Genomic DNA, 20187 nt, shown 5'->3' on the forward strand with positions numbered 1-20187 from the left:
TGGTGTTGATTTGTTTTGAGAAATTAACCCTTTACCGAGATCCTTACCCTAACCCTAAGTATAAGTTAACTGAACTGCAAACAAAGACTATTACCAAAGAGTATATAATGATAGAGGCTCATGGGTAATGTAGTTTAAAACGATTAATAAAGAAATTTAAAAAAATACTATCTTTACTGAACATAGGGATATCTAATCATGGTCATTGTGCAAACCTCTAAGATATATTTGAGAGGCAGACTCAAATTTGTTATTTTACTATGAGCACTTTTTAAAACGCCTTTATACCACCTTTTCATATATATTTTTTAAAAAAGTGAAGTCAACATCATTATGTAAACATAGCATAAGAATAGTGTTGACAATAAACAAAGACATCAATTTAAACAACCAATACACTTGTGACACTTCATTGTACAACATTGTTTTACTGAATGGCATATTGGCCAAGTACACACAGTGTGTAACTTATGGCTCAAAAGTCTTAATAAAAATTTAATGCACTGCAAAGCATCATAATGTAAAAGTTCTGGACATCAGAAAGTTGAATGCTCATCCTGCTTATAGTACAGGATCCATGTTGATCTTTCCCTGGTACATCATCTTCAGTGTGCCTGAAGTGCCCGTAACAATATAGCCCATGCAGTCTCTTGTGATGCATCTTTCAGCTTTTCACTTCATGTAACTGAAATTTGGCATATTTACTGTATTTGACACAGCATCTAAGTCCTAAAACATATACAATGGTAACATTCTAGCAAATGATTGTCCCAAATGTCATTAATATGACAAATGTTCATGTCACAATTAAAACAATCATGGTTATTATGTCTTATTACAAAATCAAATTGTGTATTTACCAAACACAATCCTGTCACGGGCTCGGACGAATGACAGGAAGCAATTGCAAGTAAACAGTTTATTAGAGAATCACAGAATCGGCAGTGCAAACAGATGGTAACGGTGACGCAGGGACAAGATGGTCAGGATCCGTGAAGTGGTGCGATGAAGAGACGATGGTGAGACAAGCGTAGAAACTCGAATCCAGACGAAGAAACAGGAACACAAGGCAGGAACTGGACACCGGAACACCAACACGAACCACATGAAACAACGATCTCACAAGGATGAGAGAACAACGGTGAGTATAAATAGTGTGGTGATGATCAACTGCAGCTGGTGATGTGATGATGAGCAGCCGGAGCGGATCAAGTGATGTCATACAGACACACCCCTCACACACGTGCATTCATAGAACAACATAAAAACGAGACTAGAAGGAAACAGAGAAACGTCTACCGTGACAGTACCCCTCCTCATAAGAACGCCTCCTGGCGTTCTCAGACTCCCTTACCTGTCGATTGTAATCATCGATAAGAGAGTGATCCAGAATGTCTCTAGCAGGAACCCAACTTCTCTCCTCCGGACCGTAACCTTCCCAATCCACCAAGTACTGAAATCCGCGTCCCCTCCGTCTAGAATCCAGAATACGATTGACCGAATAGGATGGTTCCCCATCTACGAGTCGCGGCGGTGGGGGAACCGGGACTAGCGGATTAATGCGAGCATAAAACACGGGCTTGACTTTGGATACATGGAACACGGGATGAATTCTCCTGTACGCAGGAGGAAGTTTGAGGCGGATTGCCACCGGACTAACGATCTTGGTGACAGCAAACGGGCCAATAAATTTGGGAGCAAGTTTATTCGAGACGGATCGGAGGGGAATGTTCTTGGTAGAAAGCCACACTTTAGAACCGACGACGTATACGGGAGATCTCCGCCGGTGGCAATCGGCCTTGACCTTGGTGCGTGCTCCCACTTGGAGTAGAGTCTCGCGGGCTCTAGTCCAAGTGCGATGACACCTCTGGATGAAGGCGTGGGCAGAGGGGACCGCGACTTCGGACTCCAGACTAGGAAAAATTGGTGGCTGGTAACCTACACTACACTCAAACGGAGATAGGCCCGTAGATGACACTGGTAACGTATTGTGGGCGTACTCCACCATTGACAGTTGCTGACTCCATGAGGAAGGATTCTTGGAAACCAAACATCGCAACGTTCTTTCCAAATCCTGGTTGGCTCTCTCAGTTTGACCATTGCTCTGGGGATGAAACCCAGAGGACAGACTAACAGTCGCCCCCAGTAATCTACAAAATTCTCGCCAAAATTTGGACACAAATTGGGGACCCCTGTCGGAAACCACGTCTATCAGGAGGCCATGTAACCGAAAGACGTGATCTACGATCGTTGCCGCTGTCTCCTTAGCTGAAGGCAATTTGGGTAGGGGAATGAAATGTGCTGCCTTCGAGAATCGGTCCACCACAGTTAAAACCACTGTGTTACCCTGAGAGGGTGGGAGGGCGGTAATGAAATCTAGAGCGATATGGGACCAGGGTCTCGAAGGCACCGGCAGCGGCTGAAGTAACCCATCTGGAGGTTGATTGGAAGACTTACCAATGGCACAAACTGAGCAAGCCAAAACAAAATCGTGAATGTCACGAGCCATACGTGGCCACCAAAATCGTTGCTTGACTGAAAACCCAGTGCGATTAACTCCTGGATGACAAGCTAAGTTGGAACTGTGACCCCACTGGATAACGTCAGACCGTAATCCCTCCGGCACAAACAAACGGTTCGGTGGGACCGGGCGGAGGCGTTACCCCTTCTAAGGCTCTCTTGACCTTCGCTTCGATCTCCCATGTGAGTGTTGAAACAAATATGGTTTCGGGTAAAATACACTCGGGAGTAGACGGGCGTTCGGAAAAATCAAATATGCGAGATAATGAGTCGGGTTTGATGTTCTTGGAACCCGGACGGTAAGAGAGAGTAAAATCAAAACGACCGAAAAAAAGTGCCCACCGAGCCTGCCTGGAGTTCAATCTTTTAGCAGTTCTGATGTATTCGAGATTCTTATGATCAGTCCAGACGATAAAAGGTACCCCCCGACCCTTCTAACCAGTGACGCCACTCCTCCAACGCCAACTTGACTGCCAACAACTCTCTGTTACCAATGTCATAATTACGTTCAGCTGGGGATAATCGATGTGAAAAAAACGCGCAAGGGTGCACCTTGTCGTCCACAGGTGAACGCTGGGATAACACTGCTCCTACTCCCACCTCTGACGCGTCGACCTCCACCACGAACAGACGTGATGAATCAGGGGCTATGAGAATAGGAGCTGAAACAAAGCGGCTATCAGTTTAGAGAACACAGCCTCGGCTGAGTCAGACCACCTGAACGCAGTTCGGGGGGAGGTCAAGGCAGTCAGAGGCGCGACTAGCTGGCTGAAATTGCGAATGAAACGCCGGTAAAAATTGGCGACCCCCAGAAACCTCAACAGGGCCTTGCGTGAATCTGGACTTTGCCAATCAACCACAGCCTATATCTTCTCAGGGTCCATCCGCATTCCCTCGGACGACACGATGTACCCTAGAAAAGGAACAGACTGTGCATGAAAATCGCATTTCTCCGCCTTGACAAAAAGCCCATTCTCTAGCAACCTCTGAAGCACTCGTCGGACGTGTTGCACATGTTCCTGGAGAGATGAAGAAAAAATCAATATGTCATCCAGGTAGACATATATGAACTGATCGATCATATCTCGCAACACGTCATTGATCAGTGCCTGGAAAACTGCTGGGGAGTTGGACAGCCCGAACGGCATAACCAAGTATTCAAAGTGCCCCCAAGGGGTGTTAAAAGCAGTTTTCCACTCATCTCCCTCCCTAATGCGAACCAAATGATAAGCGTTACGTAAGTCCAATTTTGTGAAGATAGATGCTCCCTGCAACCTCTCGAAGGCTGAAGACATCAACGGCAAAGGATAAGTATTCTTTACCGTGATGTTATTCAACCCTCGGTAATCAATGCAAGGTCGCAACGATCCATCTTTCTTCCCCACAAAAAAGAACCCCGCCCCCACTGGAGAAGAGGAAGGGCGAATCAACTTGGTTGCCAGAGAATCAGAAATATATTTCTCCATAGCCTCTCTTTCAGGAATCGAAAGTGAATATAACTTGCCTTTAGGCGGAGACTTACCTGGCAGTAAATCTATAGCACAGTCATAGGGACGATGCGGAGGGAGAGAAGCAGCACGAGACTTACTGAACACTTCCTTCAGGTCCAGATACTCCACGGGCACGTTAGACAAATCCCCTGCTTCTTCCTGCAACACAGAAACAGGTACAGACGAACAAGCAGACACAAGACAAGACTTATGACATTCCTTGTTCCACTCCAGCACAGCTTTATTAATCCAGTCCACACGAGGGTTGTGTTTGATCAGCCAGGGATGTCCGAGAACAACGGGTGCCAGGGGTGATTCCAAAATAAGAAAAGAAATAGTCTCGGTGTGGTTGCCAGAGGTAATAAGTGTGATGTCTTCAGTGGTGTGGGAAATGATGGGAAGCTCTTGACCATTTAGTGCGTGAACTGAAATCCGGTGAGTGAGGGGTCGGAGGGGAATCTGGAATGTAAGTGCAAAATTATAGTCCATAAAATTACCTTCCGCCCCGGAGTCCAACAGTGCAAGACAATCGTGCTGGTGGACTGACCATCTTAGTCTAACCGGGAGGAGCGTGGAGGTAGATGTAGTCGATGAGGTCTTCCTGGCGGAGATCCCACCCGATAGTAGCCTCAAGTTTACTATCAGGCTTGGCCTTTTACCAGGCAGTTGTAAGCATAATGTCTCGCTCCACCACAATACAGGCACAGGCCCTGGGACCTCCGCCTCTCCCTCTCCTCCCGGGAAAGCCGAGCTCGACCCACCTGCATGGGCTCGGGATCGAAGACGGGGCTGACCACGTCCCTGCCGCTGGATCTGGGAACATCGACTCCTCCGAAGGTACGGGTGGACGGAACTCGTCGCTCGATCCTAGATAGCCGAGCGTCCACCCGCAGAGCAAGATCAATCAACCCGTTCAGTGTGGTAGGAAGATCCAGGGTGTAGATCTCTCTCTGGACATGGTCAGCCAGCCCATGCAGGAAGATATCCCACTGTGCCTCCTCGTTCCAGCCGCACTCTGCCGCCAAGGTCCGGAACTCTATAGAAAAGTCTGAGACCGATCTTTCTCCTTGACGTAGTTCCGTCAATGTTCTGGCTGCTTCCCTTCCCGAGACAGCCCGGTCAAAAACTTTCTTCATCTCGGCGGCGAGGGTCTGGAACGAGGCGCAGCATGGATTCTGATTCTCCCACACCGCCGTTCCCCAGAGCGCTGCCTTTCCTGTAAGCAAAGTTAGTACAAAAGCCACTTTAGCCTGTTCAGTCTCGAACGTGCGTGGTTGCAGAGCGAAATGCATCGTGCAACGGGTCAGGAATGCTCTACAAAAGGCTGGTTCCCCGGAATAATGCTCAGGTACCGGCAGGCGGGGCTCCGACATCGTGGGTCTCTCTGGAAGTGGTGGGGGAACGGTCGGTGTGAGCGGCGCAGTGGGAATCTGAAGCCGTTGGATATGCTGGGTGAGCTCGGACACCTGCGTCACCAAGGCTTGCACTGCGCGACCTGTATCGCTGATCTCTCTCTGCTGGGCATCCATTCTCCTGGTGCTATGATGAATAAACTCGTCCACGGGGCTCTGCGGTGAACTCGCTGCTTCCATCTTTAGGTCAGATCGTTCTGTCACGGGCTCGGACGAATGACAGGAAGCAATTGCAAGTAAACAGTTTATTAGAGAATCACAGAATCTGCAGTGCAAACAGATGGTAACGGTGACGCAGGGACAAGATGGTCAGGATCCGTGAAGTGGTGCGATGAAGAGACGATGGTGAGACAAACGTAGAAACTCGAATCCAATCGAAGAAACAGGAACACAAGGCAGGAACTGGACACCGGAACACCAACACGAACCACATGAAACAACGATCTGACAAGGATGAGAGAACAACGGTGAGTATAAATAGTGTGGTGATGATCAACTGCAACTGGTGATGTGATGATGAGCAGCTGGAGCGGATCAAGTGATGTCATACAGACACACCCCTCACACACGTGCATTCATACAACAACATAAACACGAGACTAGAAGGAAACAGAGAAACATCTACCGTGACAAATCCTTAATAAATAATATTCACCATATTTTGTTATCCAACACAATGTACAAAACTTTACCGGAGAATACAGCATAAATACAGCTAAAGTAGCATATAAAGACTTATGATATTTGAGAGAAATAAAAAAGAGTTGTTATAATCATGATATTTATCTTCCTATCAAAATCTTTTTCTTCCATGTATCTAAGCAATTTGCACTTGTTATCAAGCACAGTACAGTACAAATGATGGACAAAAGATGTGATCAAATCAAATAATTTTATTGTCACAAAACCATGAACCCAAGTGTACAGGTGATGAAATTCTTTTTCGCAAACTCTGCAGAATGACAGTATGGATGACAAGTATAGAATATTTACACAACACATACAGTATTAATATACACAGTATATGTTAGGGACTCAATACAAGTAGAGAACAAAATATGGTACAATATTATACTATACACAGATTGAAAAATGAAAAAAATAATAAACGAAATAATCACAGTATACATATACAGTGCAGTACGGTATGAATGAGTGAAAATAGAATGTCAGGGTCCAGAATAATACTGAGTAAGAGTCCAGTCAGTGTAATTGAAAAAATTTAGAGCATATGAGGTTGGGGGGTGGGGGTTGCTGTGTGTGTGTGTTACTGGTATGAGTCCAGTCTGCTGGTGCGGTTCTACGATAACCTCTGCCTGATGGTAAAGTGTCTGGATTCTCCGTGCTTTCCTCACACACACCTGTAGGAAGGGAAGTGTCCTCACACACTCCCTTGTCCTGGAGGGAGGGAAGCTCACCTCCAACAGTGTTCTGTGCAGTTCGTAGAGCTTTGCAGTGAATCAGCCAGTCAGGATCCTCTCCACAGTGTAAAATTGAGGGTTGATTTGAGGGTTTTGGTGCTCACACTGAACTTCCTCAGCTGTCTGAGGAAGAAAAGACACTGACAAGCCTTCTTCAGCACAGCATCAGGGTGGATGGGTAAAGTTCTAACCAAAGAAAATATGTATTTAGGAGGGGGTAAATCAGCAAACCATATATAATAGTATTATTTAAAATTGTTGCACTAGATTTTACCATTGATTCCATGGGCCGTAACTCTGCCCTGTCAACGTAGAGCTGGAATGTATTCGTCCCTGTGGATAACTGATGCAGTGCTGCACTTGGTGGCCACAGAATCGTCTCCTGTCAACAAAAACTCCATCTCTGGCCTCAGACCCATTTCTCCTTAGTTTGGACGATGTGAACTGACCAACTGCGTGAAGACGGAACTGTGCATTGAGTGTGTTCAGTACCAGCTATCGGCTCCTCTACCTCTTGATGTAGTCTTTCTGTACAAGTAGAAAATGAGAACATAATACAAGCAGTCATAACAAATTAGTAATGTATTTAAAACTAGTGCAACATGCCTATTTCTTCATCAACTGGTTTCATCCTCCTTCAAACAATCAGACAAAACAACAATTTAATAATAACTCCAGAAAAATTGTCAGTACTCACCATCTAAAGTAATTTCCAGCTATAAACATGCATGTATGAGTATCTATGAATACATGAGAAGGCCATATTCATTTCTCATCCCCAACAGGACTGGTTGTCCTGGTAAATACTGGTTTGCCTGGCTTGCACTTTTTCAGCTGTAAAACAAGAAATGTCTTTTGAACCCATGTTTAAATACTATTGTTGTTTAAACATATTCATTAAGACAGGAACTGAGACGGGCAGAATTTTGGGTGTAAGTTTTAATAATGAGAGAAAGGTGGTACTAGAGAAAGCTATAGCCTATCTTCAATAGCAAGCTATATTAATAAATGAATTCCTTTAAACATGATTACTTGCTGCCAGTATTGTTGTAAGCAGTTTAAAGGCCTCTTCACACAAAGGATGAGCCCACACTGCAGCTATTTAACATATAACACACAGAGGAACAATTTCGTTGGAATCACTTTCAGAAATGTTGTTTTTTCCCAGCTGATGAACTATACAATCTTTGACAGCCAATCAGAATCTACTTGACTTTAAAAAGCTTAAAGGTGCAGTGTGTGACTTTTAGCGACATCTAGCGGTTCGGTTGCGAGTTTACACTAAGGGCTCAGCCCACCGCTCACCCCTCCCTTTCGAAGATGCTACGGTGGCTAAAACGGGACAAACATCGTCGTCTGAGACGGCAGAGAATAGCCAGAGTAAACTATACTCTGAGCAACTATATATTTTTTCTAACAGGGTAGTAAAGGTTTAGCTGGCTAATATGAGCTGTTACTGTGGCTGAGCTGGTTAAAGCGTTAAGCCGTGTTTATACTGGACGCGTCCGCATGAGCCCAAAGGTGCGTGCGGCAAAAATGACGTGATTGTAACAGCGCGCACGCCTCCGCATCCCCTAGACACCATTTACTACACACAATAGGCTTTTTTTCTCTGATTTTGGAAACTCGATCGACTTAAAATGCTTCCAAGATCGACGGGTTGTTGATTCCTGTAACTGTTTTACGGTCAATGACAAGAGTACTAATCAGCTGTCTCATGAACGTAACCAGCACATTTATCCCTACATAGCAAAGCCATAACACAGCGAGGGAGAATAATTAAGTTACATGAAACAATCCAACTATATATTTTACACTACTGACAAGGGAAAAGTCACTACTCACGGTGTAAATGGCTAGCTTCTAGCTTTCTGCGGCTTCTCTTTCAAGGTAGTGACGAAACGCGCTCTGTAACGCTGTTTGTTCGCTGTCGGCCTTCGGTAGAAAAATGACGTCACAATATGTCGACCTTCATAGAAGGGGATTCCCGAGCCTATGTAGATATAAATGCCTCATTCTAAGGTAGTAAAACCATTACGGTTTATTAAGTAAGTTCTTTATACACCACTGAACACATAGTTATGGATGTCATATTGCATTTCTGTTAATAGATACTCAAAATTTTTACACATTGCACCTTTAAGCACTTAAAATGGCAGACAACATTACCACAGCACACACTTTTGATAATAAACAGAACTTTATCGTCCATTTGTTGTGGATGTTAAAATAGTTATCATTATAGTTATTGTTCTTGGTGTTATGAACAAACTTAAGGGGTTAATTCACCCACAAATTACAATTCTGTCAGTAATTACTCACTCTCATGTTGTTCCAAGTTCCAACCCCGTAAGACTTTTATCTTTCAACCATGAGTTTATCAAGCCACGAGAATACTTTTTGTGCGCAAAAACAAGCAAAAATAACGATCTTTATTCAACTGTTCATTTTCTTCTGTGTGGGCCTCTGAGTGAGCCACGTAGTGTAACAGCGCAGCGCTTCTGTGTTGTACGTCACGTGCATCACACACATGACCTGCGTCGGCCAAAAGCGAGCCTACGTTCTGACGTACAACACAGGAGCGCTACGCTGTTACACTACGTAAACTCACTCAGAGGACCAAAGAGAAGAAAATGAAGAGTAGAATAAAGTCGTTATTTTTGCTTGTTTTTGTGCACAAAAAGTATTCTCATCGCTGGATAAACTCAAGATTGAGCCACTGTAGTCACTTGGACTATTTTAAACATTGTCTTTTCTAACTTTCTAGGCCGGCAAGTTTTGATCCCTTCTGTTGTACGTCACACGCATCACACACATGAGCTGCGTCGGCCAATAGCGAGCCTACGTTCTGACGTACAAAACAGAAGCACTACATAAACTCACTCAGAGGTCCACAGAGAAGAAAATGAAGAGAGAAAATAAGTCGTTATTTTTGCGCACAAAAAGTATTCTTATCACTGGATAAACTCAAGGTTTAGCCACTGTAGTCACTTGGACTATTTTAAACATTGTCTTTTCTAACTTTCTAGGCCGGCAAGTTTCGATCCCTTAGCTTCTATGGAGGAGTGAGACAGCTCTCAGATTTAATCAAAAATATCTTAATTTGTGTTCTGAAGATGAATGAAATTCTTACGGGGTTGGAACAACATGAGGGAGAGTAATTACTGACAGAATTTTCATTTTTGAAAAGGTGGGCGTTGGGGCCGTCCTCTCCCAACGCTCATCTCAAGACGGTAAGGTACACCCTTGCGCGTATTTTTCACACCGTCTTTCGCCTTCAGAGCGCAATTTTGATGTTGGAGATCGCGAGTTACTCGTTTTACGTTTGGCGTTGGGGGAATGGCGTCACTGGTTGGAGGGAGCATCGGTTCCATTCATCATTTTGGACAGATCACCGTAACCTCCAATACATTCGTTCCGCCAAAAGATTGAACGCGCGTCAGGAGCGTTGGGCTCTGTTCTTCGCACGCTTCGAGTTTACGATTTCTTATCGTCCTGGATCAAAGAATGTTAAGCCCGACGCGCTTTCTCGACTTTTTAAACCTCCTGTAGAAACCCCAACCCAGGAGGGAATTAATCCTTCTGAACGGGTGGTTGGGGCGACTATCTGGGGAATAGAGCGACTTGTTAAACGGGCGCTTGCTCATTCCATCGTGCCGCGAGGTTGCCCTAAGCATTTGCTCTTCGTCCCGGTCTCCACCCGGCGTGCGGTTCTTCAGATGGCCCATACCTCCAAGTTAGCTGCTCATCCCGGAGTCAGAGGTACCGTTGCCTCGGTTAAGCAACTGTTCTGGTGGCCGGGTCTTGATAAGGATATCCGTCGTTTTGTTGCTGTATGCGCGGTCTGCGCTCAGACAAAGTCCCGTCATTCCCCTCCGGCTGGCTTGCTGAGACCATTGCCGATACCCTCTCGTCCATGGTCTCACATAGCTCTTGATTTTATTACTGGTCTTCCTGCGTCTAAGGGTTTTACTGTTATCCTTACGGTCGTTGATCGTTTCTCCAAGGCCGCGCACTTCATTCCCCTGCCTAAACTTCCCTTCGCCAAAGAGACGGCCCAGATTATGGTCGATCACGTTTTTAAGCTCCATGGTCTTCCGTCTGACATTGTTTCTGATAGAGGTCCCCAATTCGCCTCTCAATTTTGGAAAGAATTTTGCCGTCTGATCGGGGCCTCAGCTAGTCTTTAGTCCGGGTTCCATCCCCAGACTAATGGGGATACTCCATACTGCCCTGGGCTGAGTATGCCCATAATTCTCTTCCGTCCTCAGCTACCGGTCTCTCGCCCTTTCAGTGTTGCCTAGGCTATCAACCGCCTCTATTTTCTTCCCAGGAGTCAGATTCGCACGTCCCGTCTCTCCAAGCTTTCATTAAGCGATGCAAACGAACCTGGAGGAGGGTGAGGTCAGCCCTTTGTCGATCTAGAACTAGGATGTGCCCTACAGCGAATAGACGTCGCATCAAGAGCCCTCGCTATTTATGTGGTCAAAGAGTGTGGCTATCCACCCAGAATCTGACTCTTCAGTCTATTTCGAGAAAGCTGGCTCCTCGTTTTATCGGTCCTTTTCGAATTTCTAAGTAATCAGCCCTGTCTCAGTCAAGCTAAAGCTTCCGTTTTATCTTCGTCGTGTCCACCCTGTTTTCCATGTCTCTTGCGTAAAACCTGTTACTCGCGCCCCATCCCGTCCTGCGCACCCTCCCATCTCTGTCGAGGGCTCACCCGTGTATAGTGTTCGTAAGCTCCAAGATGTTCGTCGTCGCGGTCGCGGTTATCAGTATTTGGTGGACTGGGAGGGGTACGGTCCTGAGGAGAGAAGTTGGATACCATTACGGGACGTCCTGGACCGCTCGCTGATTGATGATTTCCTCCGCTCTCGCCATTCTTCTCCCTTGGGAGCGCCAGGAGGCGCTCGTTGAGGGAGGGGTACTGTCATGATCCTGGTTCTTCCTATCCTTTTCCGCCCTCTTTTGGTCACTTTCATTATCGCTTTCACCTCTCTTACACGCTATTAATTACTCACTCTCAGCTGTTCCTTATTTCCCGCTGCTCTGCTCCTATTACTTCACACCTGTTCCCTTTTCTCTCTACTTACGTTTGCTACTTCTTCTCTCTCTTCCTCCTGTCTCTTTGTCAGGTTGTTTTTTGACTACTGATGAAAGAAGCGTCTAGTGACTATACCACCCTTATCTCTCCTGTTCTGACCTGTCCTGTCGGGGACGAGAAACATCTTGCTGCAAGTATTTGTCTGCTTATGCTCTAACCACTTCTCTGTGTACAGTGCCGTGCTTTTCGATGCTGCTGCAGCTCCCCGCTGTCGTCTGTCGTTACCTCTGCTGTGTGATCTAAGCCTTGCCCAAGCTGTGCCCGTGCATCTACTACGGCTATCGCCTTTGATCTTTTCCAAGAGGACTTCTCAGTTATTAATTAACGAACACAAGTGTTGCCTGTTTTTTGTTGTGTTTATTTCCAAGAAGATTTCTTTTCATGTCTTGCTGGCGGCTGTTTCATTACATTAATTAAAGAATTATTTGACTGTCATTTGCTACTGGGTCTTATCTATCCTTACAACAGATATAAACGGTCCGACCACTTACAATGGGCACAATCTGCAAGAGAGTTGAGGCAATGGCCAATGACAGCAGCTGGAGTAAAAGTCATAGAATTTTTTACGAGTGCACTTGTACAATATCATATGAATTTGCTGACTTGGTCAATTGTATGAACTATTACTACTTCGACATGACGCTTTATTGTGGCTTCTTACTGATGGAGTAATGTAGTATGTAAAATAAAGTTTGAGAAACATCAAATGCTGTGTAAAATGTAACTGCAGTAATGTCCAATCAAGGGTTAAGACCAACACAGACAGACCATTGGAAACATTTGCCTTTGCAGCTTTTTTCCTTCTCCATAAACGCACAAGATGGCCGAATTCATCCCTCTCCACGAAGACAGGTTTAACAAGCCCTTGACAGCACTTCCTTTTCAGCTGAAACAAAGAAAAATATATACATGTTGAGACAGTGTGTTAAAAATTATCCGTGACCAAATTATTTGAGAGGAAGGACTTTAAGGAAAGTTAATAAAACATAAAACAAGGATACATTAATTAAAGCAAATCAGCTATAACTAAATGTGTTCAACAGATCACCTAATTTGAAGGACTTGTTCAGCCTCCCTGGCAGCTTCTTCAAGATCAGCACTGGGGGCTTTGAGTTCAAGTTCCCTGTTAATAGCAGCTTTCTGACAGAATTGATCAAATTTTGATTTTTAAAAATATTCCATGATGAAGAAGAGAAAGAAAGAGAGCAAAAATATGTGTAAATTAATTACAGTAAAAAAACCAAAGAGAGACAGAGACAGACACAGACAGAAAGTGAGTTTTTGCGAGAGATGGCCTCTTAAAAGAGCTGTTGGATTAAAGGTTGTTGTGGGAGATGGAGATGGAGGAGTATGTGATCTGAAGTAACTGCAAGACAGAAAAAGAATATTGAATTACAATTACATTACAAAAAGGTATTAAAGGCATGGCCAGTGCAGTGATTATTGTGGTAAAACCATGGCAAGTGTTGTGTTACTGTTTCAACAACAAACACCACAGTAAAACTATGGTTACTGTGGTAGCAGTTCCGCATCACAATCCGTACACGAAAACTCACTTCCGGGCACGTAAAAACGTCAGAGCAACCCTTAATGGATTAGACCAATGAACTTTCGGTAGGTCATTTACTGGGGGAGGGTCTTATCTTCGTTTCTTAGCTTTGATTGGTTTATTTTTGGCCTATGAAAATGCTCATAAATGGCGATTTGCTGAGGCGGCGCTGGGTGGGGAACTATGTTACGCGTCACAAGATTCCGTACAGTCATTGTTGGGAGCGTAACATGAAACCATACAACGGGGCATCATGATTTCGACGACGTGAAGGTATCGTTTATATATAAATTTATGTGAATTACCTTAACTTTTTCCGTTTGTTACTTCATATGTTATGTATATTATCTGTTGTCAGGCCGAAATAACCGATTTGGATTTGTATTTAGTTTCAGTATAAACTTCACGGGTTTTCAATGGTGTGTAGGTAGCAGCTAATGTTTTATTTGATAAACTTAGCTTCTGGTGTTAATTATTTGATAGGCTGTGTGTATTATGAAAGCTTGTATCCTCCACCAAAAGTCCTTCATTTAGATCATCATTTAGTTTCAGTATGCTACTTTTTTTTTTAATCACTGAGGTCTATAATAACCCGTCAATAACGGTCACTGTATCAAACATGGCTTTAGGTTTTATGAATACTGTGTGCTACAAGAAAACACTGATGCACTTTTGATAAATGTTTTAGGAACATGGACATAATTAAAACAAATAAACAAAGAATGAAGTAAATATAGCAATATAAAATAGAACATGTAATTGATATATACAATAATATATCAATAATAATATATACAATAATAATACCAAAACTATTTATAAGCATATTTTTGGATTGCGACTCATGTCACACTCCCTGCACAGCCATGCCTCCTCTGGTACCACATTAGTGACACACTCAGTGGTACACACTTTAATGACACACTCCACAGTCTCTGTTGCAGTTCCTGGGGGGCTTGGCTGCTTGCAAGCTGCACAGATGTCATTTTGGAGCCACTCCTGCTCCCTCTCTCTCCGTATTCTTTCTCTCTATTGTGTTCTCTCCCTCTGTCTCTCTCTCTGCTCCTTCACCCTCTCTCTCTGCGCCTTCTCCCTCTCTCTCTGCTCCTTCTCTCTCTGCTTACTCTTCTTCTCTTCCTCCATCAATGCTTTCCTTTCCTTGACTTCCTCCATCCTCCTTCTCTTCGCCTCCTGCTTCTCCCTCTCTTCCATCTCCTTCTCAGCTTGGTGAGATGCAAACTCGTCACTGGTAATGCAGCAAGCTCCAGCAGGAACCTGCTGCCGCCGCCTCCTCTGGGCCGATTGGTCAAAGCGTGGCGGGTCCAGGATGTGGGCGAGCCCCGCCGGGATAATTCCAGCCGCGACCAATGGTTTTGGTGGCCGATGGCAGGTGGGGCACTCTACACAGCCAGCAAAAACTGGCACTGATATGCTGCCGGGAGGAGCCGTGGCGATGGCGGTGGCAGGAGGGGCTGGGTGGATCTGGGCCGTGGTGATGGTGGTGGCAGGATGGGCTGGGTGGATCTGGGCCCTGGCGATGGTGGTGGCAGGAGGGGCTTGGTGGATCTGGGCCGTGGCGATGGTGGTGGCAGGAGGGGCTGGGTGGATCTGTGCCCTGGCGATGGTGGTGGCAGGAGGGGCTGTGGCGATGGTGGTGGCAGGAGGGGCTGGGTGGATCTGGGCCCTGGCGATGGTGGTGGCAGGAGGGGCTGTGTGGATCTGTGCCCTGGCGACGGTGGTGGCAGGAGGGGCTGGGTGGATCTGGGCCGTGGTGATGGTGGTGGCAGGAGGGGCTGTGTGGACTGCCACTGGAGCGATGATCATCATCTGAAATGTAAATTAGAGGAGATAAAGATATTAGTATATCTGGGCCTATTTTTATAATATAAAGATATATTATCTTATTATTGTTTGCATTGTTTCTATTGTATTTAGCCTATGCAGTATCTATTTTTTGTTATTTTGTTTGTACCTGATCACTGTCCTCCAGTGCGTGCCTGTTCAGAGGGAACAAACCTGTCAGCCGGAACCCCTTCTTTATGTTCTCCACGGTGGCCGCCTTTGGGTAAGCAAATTTTGATATGGAAGAAAAATGCTTTTTCCCCAGGACAAGGTCTCCCCTAACCAGTCCCATATTTGTAGCCAGCTTGGTTAAGGCCTCTTTCAGTGGCCCGAAGAGGGACACATCGAGGGGCTGAAGGGCATGGGTGGCGTGGCTTGGCAGGCACACCACCTCCACACCATTGCCCCGACAGAGGTCCACCACGTCCTTCGACATATGGGTCACGTGTTGGTCGCAAGTTAGCAGTAGTGGGCGCTCTGCCGGAGCATGCTTCAGAAAATGTTCGATCCACCTCACGAACAGGGGCCCATCCATGGAGCCCTTCTCACTGATGGCATACAGGGCGTTGGGGGGGCCATCTAGCGCATAACTGTTACTGGGCAGGCATTGGCCATATATAATCATGGGGGGGATGCTCACACCTGCCGTGCTAGCACAGCAGTGGACGCTGATGTGCTCCCTTGTTACCACAGTTTGGCGATACACATGTTTTTGTCCCCTCTGTGCATACACCTTCTCCTTCCTGCTTTTTTGTTTATCCCCAAAGTTTCATTACAATTGAACACCAGGTGAGGACGATCATGCCAGCTCTTCCCGGCAAACATGGGCTTTAGAATGTTGAAGAGTGCCTTCACCCGAGGCACCGTCACACCGAAGTCCCTCTGCCGGTGCAGGGGGTCGGGGGTCCTGGCCAACAGCTCCGGGTGGCGTTCCCGGAAACGGCACCACCACATATGGCTCAGCCCATGTTCAAAGTTCACCATTGTCTGGCGTCCCGAGGCCTTGAAAATAGCAGTGGCCATCAACGTCGCTACGGCCCTTGTCACGGGGAAGCCGTGCCTGCCCATCCAAATGATATAAGCAACTAAAGATGCCTCTTCCTCCGGGAGGAGGGCACGGCTGGGATGGGGCTGGTAGGCGTAGCGGCCTTGCCGATGGTCCTGAAGAGTGTTTTGGGGGATGCCGTAGCGGACCCCCACCGTTCTCAGGCTCTGCCCTGCCTCCAGTTCCTCCAGGGCCGCCTTCATGTCCTCTTCGGACCATTTTTTATACGTTTTATTTTGTTTTGGCATTTTCTGAAAACGCACACAAAAGACTTGAGTTTTCTGTTTTGTTTGATTTAAAAAAATAAAGAATATATGGTTCATTCATTCGCCTGTTCATTAGTTCTTTAAGATCACTATAACTATGTATATAAACTTAATAAAATGGGTATAACACTGTTCATTCATTTATTCATTAGCTAGTTATTAATTAATTAATTAATTAATTATTCATCAGCTAGTTATTTGAGATCACTGGGTTGAAGCAAAATGTTTAAATTTTTCCTGGGGTGGTTTACATTATAACTTTGTATATAAACTTAATAAAATGGGTATATCACTGTTCATTCATTAGCTAGTTATTTGAGATCACTGGGTTGAAGCAAAATGTGTAAATTTTTCCTGGATGGTTTAGATTATAACTATGTATATAAACTCAATAAAATGGGTATAACACTTTTCATTCATGTATTCATTAGCTAGTTATTTGAGATCACTGGGTTGAAAAAACAAGATGTTTACATTTGTCCTGGAGGACTTACATTAATTACTGCTATGGGCGGTAAAAAAGCGTTTAGCGAAAGCTGTTTCTAGCGCACGTCAAAGTGCCCGTCAAAATGCAGTTTAATCTGCTTAAGCTGCTAGCTTTAACTTCGTTTATGGACACCCTACCTCATCGTGCAGGGTGTCTTATAGTAGTTAGATTTCATTATGACACAATTTACTTCAGATTTGACTCTTTGGTTGACTTTAGAGTCCTTATATCGCTGATCTGCAAAATATTGTTCATTACGAATTATGGCGCGTCCAGTCACCTCAGGTCGTTTCCAAGACCTTGTGAACATAGTTTTTAAACCGCTGTTTAAAATGGGGGTTTATTAACCTTATAACATACATTTTAGGTTAAAAATGTTCAACACCAATAACCATTACGCTTAACTTCAATACTATAGACCACATGACCAAAACTTCATTCATTTCATTCGCTGACTCTCTTCCCTCTTCACCGGAGTCTACGCGAGATCCCCGCCCACCGTCATTTTTAAACGTCACTCGGGTGTCCTTGTACTTACCGCTGAAATGTCGTCTTCAAAGGGCGTGGACTTCGACAATGAGTAAAGAAGATCAAATATGAAAAAACACAGTTTCCAAAGGTATAAATAACTTTATTTGACCTGGAAGTGATTCATTGTACATTTGATTCAAAAGGTCACTGTACGGATTCATGTTACGGAAGCGCCACTGTACGGATTGTGATGCGGAACTGTGTTACTGTTTCAACTACAAACACCACGGTAAAACTATGGTTACTGTGGTAAAACCATGGCAAGTGCTGTGGTTACTGTGCCTTACCTACAAATAGTAGACAGTAAAAACACAGACTGTGGTAAAATCATGGTAAATTACTGTTTTAATTACAAATACCACAATAAAAACACAGTTACTGTGGTAAAAGCATTGTAAGTGTTGTGGTTACCATGGTTACAGTTACGGTGTAAGAAGCATGGTATAACGTTACTGTGCTTACTACACATGACATGGCGGATCGACAGTTACTGGTAAAACATAGTAAATGTGTGGACTTTTTGCATGATACCTTTCCCAACACAGGCAAATTTCACTTTTTGAATGTCACAATGAAAACTAACTTTATAATGTCCGTTTGAATGAACGTCACACAGCTTGAAATATAAATACCGATTTGAAACACGACATCATTTCATTCATAAACACGGGACTATAGACAGATAGAAACCATAGACTGTAAAAAAATATGGACGTCGTATCCATGACGTCACCCGTAGGTTTCTGAAGAGCGTTTTTGAAGCCTAAAGTGGGCGGAGTCACTCGTCGCCATCTTGGAAGCGCGTCACAGTGCGTCACTCCCGGATAAGCGAAAATGGGCAAAAAGGCGGGACGTGGGTGGTGTTGAGGTGCCTGGATGCTGAAACTACGCCCGCCTAGCTCGACGTGATCGAGTTTGCTCAGGCTAAGCTAATGTGCTACTGGCCTCGCGCTAAAGTGACAGCTGACTTGAAGTAGACCTAAAGCCAATAGTTAAAGTTTATGTTTTTGCCCTTGGAAATACTATAATAGTTAAAAGACATAACTAACCATGAGACTAACGTGTATTGTGATGCATTATTATTCTCATGCAGTAACTTACAATATTTGCTCTGAGTGTGTGTGTGTGTGTGTGTGTGTGTGTGACAGTGATAAATGCGCATACATGTCAGTCAGCGCGGCAATGCACGTCAAGTTCGTAGAGAGCTTTATTCAGTCCATTTTAAATTCTGATAGATATTACCTAAGAAGTTCAAGTAATGCACTAGAAATCCACGCTCATTTAAGGGACGAAAAGAAAGCACTGACACCTGCAGGATTTAATCTGACGGTAACGTTACTTTTTATTGAACACTAAAAGCATATTATAACATAGTCTATCTGCTCCGTAAGATCAACGGTAAGTTACAGCAGAACGAGTGTGGCCTCTATACCTTAGACGTTTTTAAATCTGAACTCCAAAAAGCAACGATATTGTCAGACATCCATGAGTGCATGTTCACAGAGGAAAACAACTGAAGAACAGCGCTGGTTGTTCTCTCGATACTCGACAACGACGGAATCCAACGGCGTGGGCGAAGGTATAAGGGCGGCGTGTAATAAACTGTATGAAATAATCCCGAAAAGAGTACAAACACGGCAGAGATGACAAGTTCAGCAGCTGGAATCAGCTGAGGTGACATGATGGCTAACAGAGAGCAGACAAACGGCTAGTAATAACAGCAGCGGCAATCCACCTGTCACTCAAGTGGCCACGCCCTTGATTATGCAGGAATTTAATGCTTAATATAATTTAAACGGATGAGTTATAAAAAAATTCACCCCCCTCACAGTTGTCATGAAGGCAAAATTAGCTGTATAGACCAAAACAACTTAAGGCACCAGGCTGTAAACATAATTTTTTCGGCTGTAAAGTTGGGCATTTTAACATGGGGGAGATACAGATTTGGCTCACTTTTGCAGTCAGCCTCAAGCGGCCAGTCGATGAATTGCAGTTTAATTCACTTCCGTGTTGGTTTCAAGAGGGAGACAGGGAGGTTGCCGCTTGATAGAAACCCTACCTGTACGTGTGATGAAGTCATCAAAAAGATATATTTTTATAGCAATAAACTTCTTTGAATAGCTGGGAGAGTTTGACGTAAACTGGTAACGTTAGCAGGTAGATAAAAAAAACCATAATGCATTGAGGCGAAAGTCAAAGTTTATAATGCATTTCTCCATATCTCCAGCTGCCGGTAGGGGCGCAAATTTAGGAAACGGTCTTAAGTGTCGTATTTGAAGGTAGGCACAAACGACCCAAATGGTTGTATGGGTTGGAGGACTTGAATGAATGGTTGACTTGAATGGTTGAATGATTTTGTTCAAAAAGATTTAATGACTTCAGGAAGGGGCATGCTAAAATAACAAACATAACACCTTCTATCTTCCTGCCTACTCTATACTATATACTGCCTCCCTCGCTAGCCAAAAACAGGAGAAATTTTAAAAATAAAGAGTAATATAAAAGTGGCACCCCTTTCCT

At 44.6% G+C, this 20187-nt stretch overlaps 2 protein-coding genes and 1 long non-coding RNA gene across 18 annotated transcripts in view; 1 reads left to right on the forward strand and 2 right to left on the reverse strand.

Moving 5' to 3' along the window:
• The window catches only part of LOC143722650 (papilin-like), a 630543-nt gene that overhangs the window by 588478 nt on the left and 21878 nt on the right, over window positions 1-20187 (reverse strand). The window lies entirely within an intron of this gene.
• Window positions 1-20187, forward strand: part of LOC143722662 (uncharacterized) — a 508319-nt gene that overhangs the window by 307880 nt on the left and 180252 nt on the right. The window lies entirely within an intron of this gene.
• LOC143722671 (uncharacterized) lies at window positions 7202-19873 on the reverse strand. Its single transcript, XR_013196960.1, has 5 exons — window positions 19727-19873; window positions 12996-13313; window positions 12716-12833; window positions 7541-7677; window positions 7202-7371 (listed from the first exon to the last, which is right to left on the reverse strand). It is a non-coding gene; the product is annotated as an uncharacterized LOC143722671 (long non-coding RNA).

Source organism: Siphateles boraxobius, unplaced genomic scaffold (assembly GCF_051911475.1).
Source record: "Siphateles boraxobius isolate OS27281-9 unplaced genomic scaffold, OSU_SipBor_1 68, whole genome shotgun sequence".
NCBI classification, from domain to species: domain Eukaryota; kingdom Metazoa; phylum Chordata; class Actinopteri; order Cypriniformes; family Leuciscidae; genus Siphateles; species Siphateles boraxobius.